The 6000-nt window shown below is 41.7% G+C and overlaps 1 pseudogene; it reads left to right on the top strand.

Moving 5' to 3' along the window:
• Positions 1–2372: 2372 nt before the first annotated feature.
• LOC106599933 (hydroxysteroid 11-beta-dehydrogenase 1-like protein) lies at positions 2373–4325 on the top strand (annotated as a pseudogene).
• Positions 4326–6000: the final 1675 nt, after the last annotated feature.

Below are 6000 nucleotides of genomic sequence, written 5' to 3'. Positions count from 1 at the left end.
AAGTACTCAGCATATTTGGGATCTCTTTTATGACTGTTGGAAAAGAATTACAGGTGAAGCTGGTTGAGAGAATGCCAAGAGTGTGCAAAGCTGTCATCAAGGCTACTTTGAAGAATCTCAAATATAAAATATATTTAGATTTCTTTAACACTTTTTTGATTACGACATGATTCCATGTGTTATTTCATAGTTTTGATGTCTTCACTATTATTCTACAATGTAGAAAATAGCAAAAAAATAAGAAAAACCCTGGAATGAGTAGTTGTGTCCAAACTTTTGACTGATATTGTATATTAAATCCAATGTTATTTGTCATATGCTTCGTAAATAACAGGTGTAGACTAACAGTGAAATGCTTACTTAAGGGCTCTTCCCGTCAATGCAAAGAGAAAAATAATAGAAGGATAACACAAGGAAATAACAATAACTTGGCTATTTACACTGGGTACCAGTACTGAGTCAATGTGCAGGGGTACAAGGTAATTGAGGTAGATATATACATATACTGTATGTAGTGGTAAAGTGACTACATAACAGGATAGATAATAAGCAGTAGCAGCAGTGTATGTGATGAGTCAAAAGAGTTAGTGCAAAGGGGGACAATGCAGATAGTCTGGGTAGCTATTTGGATAACTATTTAGCAGTCTTATGACTTGGGGGTAGAAGCTGTTCGTGTGGTAGCAAAGAGAACAGTCTATGACTTGGGTGGCTGGAGTCTGAGTCATTTGAGTCTCCATCTATGTGCAAACTTTACAATCAAAACATAAACCTTGGCATCTGGACTAGATATGGCTATAGTAGTAGGGCTCTATTCAATCTGTAAAGTTCAGCGTTACAGCGTGATTTAAATTTAAAGGCAATATTCCCGCATCAATGGAGACTGCATTCACAGTGAAGCTGCGTACACTGAGTATACAAAACATTAAGAATACCTGCTCTTTCTATGACATAGACTGACCAGGTGAAAGCTATGATCCCTTATTGATGCCACTTGTTAAATCCACTTCAATCAGTGTAGATGAAGGGAAGGAGACAGGGTAAAGAAGGATTTTTAAGCCTTGAGACAATTGAGACATGGATTGTGTATGTGTGCCATTCAGAGGGTGAATGGGCAAGACAAAAGTTTTAAGTACCTTTGAAAGGGGCATGGTAGTAGCGCACCGGTTTGAGTGTATCAAGAACTGCAACGCTGCTGGATTTTTCACGCTCAACAGTATGTATCAAGAATGGTCCACCACCCAACAGACATCCAGCCAACTTGACACCACTGTGGAAAGCCTTGTAGTCAACATGGTCCAGCATCCCTGTGGAATGCTTTCGACATCTTGTCGAGTCCAAGGCCCATCGAATTGAGTCTGTTCCGAAGGCATAAGGGGGTGCAACTCAATATTAGGAAGGTGTTCATAATGTTTATACACTCGGTGTATGTCGGCTCACTTGGAAATTACCTTTAAATTTCTCTTGTGCAATCTGTAACGCTTCCACGATAAAGATTGAATAGAGCCCTTAGAACTGCCATGCCCTTCAGAGGTGTTGGGTTAAATGTGGAAGACACATTTCAGTTGAAGGCATTCAGTTGTACAACTGACTAGGTATCCCCCTTTCCCCTATTCAGGGAAGACAAGCGGTAGGCTATACCTACTATACATTTGAAGAAGTGGATGTCATCCATTGGATAGCGAGAACCTCTCTTCCTGCGGCTTGCAGCAGAGTACCTACATAGGCTACCATCCTTTACAGAACTTGGTGGAGTTTTTCATGTTCAGCATTTGCCTGATGGCAGTCCTCTGGAAGGACACGTTTGATCCAGTTCTCCAACAGTAGCTAGCCATGTCAGTTGAGTAGCAAGTCAAAGGGCAGGCAAAAATATTATTCAAGGTTTTGAATACACCTTTTGAGCTTTTATGTATATTCTTTATTTTTAAGGCAATTGTTGTCATTTTCATTTTCCATTCTTATATACATTTTTACCTTTTTCTATTTCACGTAAATTGAGATTTAATGCACTGATTTGACCGTTGTGATTATTTGACAATATAATGGAGCTCTTTGTGACGTGCATGTTGGCTTCAATTATGTAGGAAATTTGATGTGAGGGTCTTTATGGTAATGATGATGATGATCCTTTCAACACAAATTCATGCTCAACCTCAAAACACCAACATTCTATCATATCCATTGTGATCAGATGATCTTCTAATTCCCGAACCGACTAGGTGAAAAATCTGTCGATGTGCCCTGGTGCAAAGCAATTAACCCTATGTAACCATGTACGCTGAGAGTCGGGAAGCAAGTTCAGGGAGTGAATACGTTTAAAAAATAAATGAACAAAACAAGAAACACAAACAGCGCACCGACATGAAACAGCAACAATGGCGACTGGGGAAGGAACATATAAAAGGCAGGTAGTCAAGGAGGTGATGGAGTCCAAGTGAGTGTCATTATGCGCGTAACGCTGGTGAAAGGTGTGCGCCCTAACGAGCAGCCTGGTGACCTAGAGGCCGGAGAGGGAGCACACGTGACACCCTAATTGCTCCTGTAAGTCGCTGTGGATAAGAGCGTCTGCTAAATGACTAAAATGTAAAATGATCTTCCTCCCTCGTCAGTTGTCTTCCTCACCCCAAGCAGCCTGACTGACTGATGTCTGTCTGTCCCTCCCCTCAGAGTCTGTTCGTGGTGCCAGGGTGCTGGTGACTGGTGCCAGCACGGGCATAGGAGAGCAGGTGGCATACCACTACTCAAAGATGGGTGGCCAGATCATCATCACGGCCAGGAAGGAGCACGCCTTGCAGAAGGTTTGTGGATCTGTCTGTCTGACTAACTATGTACATCTGTCCTTTCTATTATGACCAGATGGTGACAGCCTCTTTACCAGTGTGTCATTGCTCCCTCTGTCCTATAGGTGGCAGAGAACAGCACAAGCCTGGGGGCCCAGAAGGCTCTGTATGTGACAGGAGATGTGTGCCAGGCCTCAGATCCAGAGAGAGTGGTGAGGATGGCTGGGTAAGAACTGATCACTTAGATTAACTTCAGTCATTGTCTGTATTATATTAAAGATTCATAAGGCACATTAGTTTAAATTTTCTGACTGTCTTTTTGTCCTGCAGGATGTCTTGACGTCATAGTTTTGAATCACATTGGATCCTCCCCATTCGCCATATGGAACGGAGACAGGGAGCACGTCAGGGAACTGATGCAGGTCCGCTTTGTTTTTTTTCTTAATATTAGGCTGTACTTAGCCTTGCACCTAGCCAAGTGAGACAAGGCTATGCTATAGTAGTTTTTAATGTGTTACTGTTTTCCAAAGGTGAATTTCCTCAGCTACGTGAACATTGCTTCTGCAGCTATGCCAGTGTTGGAGTACAGGGTCTGTGATCGTAGTATCCTCTCTGTTGGGTGAGTACACAACACACAGTCTTATACAAATACAGTCTTATACAGAAGCAGTTTTATACAGATGCACACTACACTAGTACTCTGTCTACTGTATTTTTTAGAGGGGAATAAAACCAAGTACTCAGACAAGCACTGTCAATACTGTGTGAACTCACCAATTTTCTTTTTAACCTGTCTCTCCTTCTCTCCCCCACAGGTAAGATGACTACTCCGTGGGGCCCTACGCGGCCAATGTTTTCTTTGGCACCATATAGAATCAGGTCAGACACACAATCCATTTACAGTTCTTTTTTCAACAATAGATTTTTTTGTGTTCTAGAGCTTTTGTCTTTTCCTACTGAATAAATGGCATTATGACTGGGGAGTGTGCGTGGTTGTGCTGCTGATGTTGAATGACTGGCCATGTAAAATAAACATTTTCAAGTGTCACCATGACTTTACATGCAAGAGTTGTATTGACTGCATATGTAGCAGTAGTTGGATATTTATGAAGGTACAATACCTGCTACATTTATAGTAGGCCTTAGATAAAGTAGAATGAAGTAGAAAACATTACAGTAGGTATCATGTAGGTCTTATCAAGGTGTCCTTATTCTATTATTTAACCTTTATTAAACCAGGAAGTTCAATTGAGATGAAACCTGATCAAAACATTTAAACACATCCTGCATGTAGCATGCATTACAGTCCCCTTAATGTCTTACCCTGCAGCGCATCTTTAATTTGCCATGTACTATCCCGCCTGCAGAGGTCACACCAATATGATGGCCTACCCAGCCAGCGATGCTGCCCTCCACCTCATCACCCGCCAGAAGTCATTCTGCCCTGTCTACATTTACCTCGCCTGCCTGTGCAGAGACTGGTTCCCCTTCTTCAGAGACATTTCATTGAGAACTCCTACACATACTGAAGGAGCCACAAACCCCTAGTGAATGAAGCCCTTACTACACAGAGTGGGGCAGGGTAAGGGTCAGGGGGAACTTTTTTAGGATAGGATAGGATAGAAATATAGAGGAAAGAGGGTGCTAGAGCAGTGGGTCAGATTCAAACCCATGCTCGCAGACATTCACAGTACATATGATCCAGAGACACCAACTTTCAGACAGCTAGAACTACCAGGCCACGTGCTTCACCTACTTAAGGGAACCCTCATAGTTGTATGGAATGAACCCACCTACCACTGTGACCACACAGGAAGCACAACTCCACCTATGGTTGGATGTTGTATCTACCGTAATTTCCGGACTATTGAGCGCACCTGAATATAAGCCGCACCCACTGAATTAAAAATATATATATATTTTGAACATAAATAAGCCGCACGTGTCTATAAGCCGCAGGTGCCTACCGGTACATTGAAACAAATTAACTTTACACAGGCTTTAACGAAACACGGCTTGTAACAAAAATAAATAGGCTTTAACGAAACACGGCTTGTAACAAAAATAAATAGGCTTTAACGAAACACGGCTTGTAATAAAAATAAATAGGTTTAACGAAACACTGCTTGTAACAAAACATAAAAAATTAGCAGTAAACAGTAGCCTACCAAGAAAGTCATTGGTCACTATCTTCCTCCTCCTGTGCACTGAAACCACTGAAGTCATCTCCTTTCAAAAAAAATGTAAAGCGGGAAAAATCCATATATTGTTTAAGCCGCGAGGTTAAAAGTGTGGGAAAAAAGTTGTGGCTTATAGTCCGGAAATTACGGTATATGAGGCGTTCTCATGTCTTCAAAATGCTTTCCATTGTAATGGTGGTGAATGCTCCTTATCCACTACCCAAGGTGCAGCACCCGTTGTGACCAATCAGACTTATCTGGAGGGAGGAGGTGGGTGGTTAAATGGAAAGCATATCAGGGCATAGAGTGACCATAGTGGCTATATCTCATTATGTGTGGTCACTAGTGTGCAATTGAGATCTGCTTTAATGATTTCAAACAGGCCCTCCTAAGCCCCCTTCAGGTGCTACATGTGGGGACATCAAAGGATTTGAGTTCTAGCCACCGGTTCTTATAACCCATTCCTTTAATTAACATGCAATATTCTGTGTCTAGAGAATAAGGTGCACAATAAACTATGGTGCTAAGCGGAAGGTTGAAGTAGGGCTGTAACGTGAAGACCTCTGAAGTGTTGTGTGTGTGATGACATGCTCGACAGCAACGCTAACTCTGTGCAGTCATATGAATACAATTAATAGAACAGACACAAGTCTGCGTAGGCTATGTGTTCTCATGACTCATTGGGTCAAATGGAACACAGAGGGGAATGCTAAATTATTGAAGTATTCCAGCTTGGTAATGGAGCATTTTCAAAATGGCTTATTTTATACAAATCTATTACCAATGCCCTTTGTCTCCATAGTCATATAAATGCTGCCTGTACATTGTCTGTAGGTTAAAATCTGTAATGTGTTAGTTGCTCTAGGCTTTCTGCAAATGTTGATGAAGTCTGTTGATGTCAGATAAAGCAATTATAGAGGTGTTTTTATCTACAAAGTGTAGTCATAGAGTCATATACTCTCCTGCCCTAGTTCAACTGTACCAGTTTTAAATGCAAGTCACATGCGATTACTAGGGGAAAATGGCTGCTTCTCCCTTTTAAC

Source organism: Salmo salar, chromosome ssa03 (assembly GCF_905237065.1).
Source record: "Salmo salar chromosome ssa03, Ssal_v3.1, whole genome shotgun sequence".
Classification (NCBI taxonomy): domain Eukaryota; kingdom Metazoa; phylum Chordata; class Actinopteri; order Salmoniformes; family Salmonidae; genus Salmo; species Salmo salar.
Note: the sequence above shows the minus strand (reverse complement) of the source record. Positions and strands in the feature narration are given on the sequence as shown.